We start from the raw sequence: 3,998 nt of genomic DNA, 5'->3' as shown, positions 1-3,998 counted from the left end.
GATTATTATAAGTTCACAAATTGAAAACTCCGTTGCGATTAGCACTGTTATGATTTAAGCGTGATGTACTACAAGTTGCGATATTACATATTCACATTTGTAACCAAATTTCTTAAAGATTATATAATCAAGCTAGATTTTCATTATAATAAAAGGAAAAATGTTATAAAAAATCATAGTTTTAAAAGAAGATTGAAATTGCTTCACTATTTGTTCTTGCCTGAGCACATTGATTATACAGGTACCTTCATGGAAACAAGCTTACTGGTCCAATACCTACAGAAATTGAGCTACTTGTGAGTCTGTTTCTGATTGTATCATCTTGGTCCTCTTTTCACTGCATGTAATTATTGAAAATTAATTTGTTATTGTATGCAATTAAATGGAAATCAACTGGTGGATAGAATTCCTAATGAGATTGGAAAACTTGAACACCTTTTTGAAATGTGAGTATGATTCATTCTTGTTTCAAAAGAAAAAAAAATAGACTCACTTCTTTGTGTGTCAGTTGTATTAAGTTCCTCCTGTTTCTTATGTTCAGGAATCTTGCCAACAACCATCTTGCAGGGCCTATTCCGCATAATATAAGCTCTTGCACTGCATTGAATCAGTTGTAAGATTTCTGCATGCTGCCAATAAACTGTGAAATTTTGAAAAACAGAATCTTCTTTTATTTTTGATGTAGTATGGTTGAATAATACACTGAGTTTATATTTTGAATTATAGTTGATGTATCAATACACTTTGTTGATGTATGGTTGTTACTTATTATTATAGTTGATGTATCTATACATTTTGTTTATGTTTTGAACTATATTGACTTGCTTGTTTATAGTACTTTTCTTTTAGTTTGATAATATGATGAACTTATTTAAATTTATATTTATTTTGTATTAAATCAGGTTTATTTTGCAATGAAAAAATCTAAAAAAAATTTATTTTACCTTACTGACAGATTTACAGACAGATTTTCATCTGTATTCAGAGTTGAAAGTGCTTTCCCAGGTTTCAACTACCGACAAAAAATCTCTCGAAAAATTTGACGCTAGTTACCGACGAAAAATTTGTCAGAAAATCAAATGGTTTAAGCGAAATTGAAGTGACGATTACCGAGAAAAAATTGTCAGTAATGGAAAAAAATCTGTTAGTAAATTTCTGACAGACAGATGGTTTTTGGGCAAAAAGGGGACCATTATCGAGGAAACTTCTGTCGGTAACAGAAAAAAGTCTGTCGATAAATTATCGACAGAAAAAAATCCGTCAGTAAGTAATTTCCAACGAAGCTTTTACAGAGGGACAAAATCCGTCGGTAACCAAAAATTTGTTAGTAAAAAAGACCAAATCTGTTTGTAAATCTATTTGTGATAAGCAATTTTCTGGTTGTGATATATATCTTATAAGGTATATTTTGTTTTCCTCTCTAATCAACGTGAAAATTGGTAGGAATTTACTACTTGTTTAATTTGACTTACAATTTTGTACACGATTCGAATAAATGTTACTCTATTAAAGTAGCTTTTATTCGAATTATGTTTTAAATATTTATTATTGAATTAAAAATTTATATATTTTAGATCAATTTATAAAATTTTACATCAATTTAAAATCTTACGATAAAAATATATGTTTATATATAAAATCATTGTTGTACTCATTAGTGACTTATTGTCTTGCAGCTAAGGCTTTCAATTCATAATTTGATCATGCTAGGTAGACATTAAAATCAGCCACTTAAATTAATTATTAATATAAAATATAGAATTTTTTTAAATAAATAAAATAATATATTAATTACGAATATACGTTAATTTGAGAGTATTTATGGATTTTTATTAAGTAACTTATCTTGTTTATAGTATATACGAGATAAGTATGGCCATATCTCCTTTACACTGTAAACGAGATAAGACACGAATACGCGTTTACAAGTGTGATATGACACGAACCTTACCTCATTTAATAAGAATATGGTCATACATAAACGAGATAAGTCCAGAGAGCAACTATAAATGGTAGTCATTCACAGTGCTCCTAACCCCACATTTTTCTCATCTCTCTTTCTTGCACTGTTTTCTTGATATTTATTAGTTTTCCAGACGTTATGGCATACAGGGACGCACACACAGACATACGAGACCCTGACATCAACCGCCTCAACGCTGGTTGGCATATTACATGAGCTATCAACTTTGAGGTTAGTGTTATCTTTATCACTACAACACTTCCGGCAGATAGTGGCGGAAATTTTGGGGCGGTTTTATAAAACCGCCGCCAAATGAAATAATTGCGGCGCATATCGCGTCAGTTAGGAATGGGGCTGCAATCAACCTTATATTTAGCGGCGGTTCTAGGAGAACCTCTACGATATGTAACTTGGGCTGAATTATTATTTTATATTTTGCGATGGTTTTCTTTCAACCGCCGCAAAATGCATTTAACTACATATTTTAATATTTTTTTTTAGTAATAACCCTCTGGGTATAATCTAGTTAAGTTATCACTACTTTTTTAAACTATATATATATATATATATATATATATATATATATATATATATATATATTTAAATCATTGTTACTTAAACTCGTAACACTATTTCTAGTATCGTTTTACGTAAAAAAGTTCACAAGTTAAATAAGTTATATATGTTAACTCATGTGAACAAATTTACCAATAAGATTTCTTCGTTTACTATATTATCATTTAAATTTGCATTCAAACATAAATGTAAGAGAACAAAATAAAGTCATAATTTGAATTTATAAACTTAAAATAAAGTTCTAACGAGCATAAATTAAAGTTACTCTTCTTCGAAGTTATGCATTAATAAACCTAAATCAAGAAATTCTAAAAGTAGATAAATATGTAAAACTGCGACCCAAACCATTAAATTAATGGAATCAACGTAACTCTTATAATGAAAGGTCAAATATTCTCAACATCGTATTGACCTGGAGAAAAATACTCTATCAAGAATCTATGGGCTTCACGTTTTACAAGATCTGATATTTCATCTCCATACCATAGGTTTTTTGTTCATATTAAAGCACCTTTTCGTAACATGTATATCATCTTCTCTTTGTTGGTCTTCTAAAGTTTCATTGTCTTCTTTCGGAATCTTATTAAGATCAACTACATGGATCTATTAATTTCAACAGAGGAGATATCATCTAAATTGTCTTCTGAATCAAACTCTTCCCCATCTAGATTGTTAGGAACTATTTTCCCAGAATATTCAGGTAATACTGAAAATATCAACATGTATACAATAAAATAAGTATACCTAGAAGAAACTGAGAACTCCCAAGTCATTAAATAGTAATTTAGAAAAAAATGGATGACAATATGCTAAGACAATTTTAAAACTAAACGTAAATTATTGACAATTACATCTCTTGTTGGTAGTTTGGGCAAATTTCTTAGATAGAAGCTCTGTAGCAAATGTTGTGCTTGCACAACATGATGAAAATAACTCAGTTTTTATTTGTCCTGTTCCACTTTCATGTTATGTTTACTAATGTTTAAAAATCGTAATACTATTGGAATTGTTATCGAATATTAGATATCAAGATTATCAAAACTGCAACATTAAGAACAACAACAACTAAAACAACATTAAAGATTTAATGTAAACTAACTTTTGATGAAAACAACCATTGAAAGAAATGGAACATCTGCTTTTATTCATAAAAACGCACAATACGTTAAAGACTTAACTGCAAATCGAAAATGCACAAGTTTTTTGTAACCAAAGAAAATAATATACATTGTTGAGTTTATTTAACTTATTCATGACACAAAAATCCTTTTTAAATTACGTTAACTTTTTTCATATAAGCATTACCCAACATCATCGAAATTCTCTAAAGCATTTTCTGTGGGTTCTTATATATCATCCTCCCTTGTAAATTGTAAATCTCCAATGTTACCTTCCGCTGACATACTCAACCCTGGCTGTGGAGAAAATCCAACTTTAGCTTCTTCATTCTCTTCTCCCA

This window comes from Arachis hypogaea, chromosome 13 (assembly GCF_003086295.3).
Source record: "Arachis hypogaea cultivar Tifrunner chromosome 13, arahy.Tifrunner.gnm2.J5K5, whole genome shotgun sequence".
Classification (NCBI taxonomy): domain Eukaryota; kingdom Viridiplantae; phylum Streptophyta; class Magnoliopsida; order Fabales; family Fabaceae; genus Arachis; species Arachis hypogaea.
Note: the sequence above shows the minus strand (reverse complement) of the source record.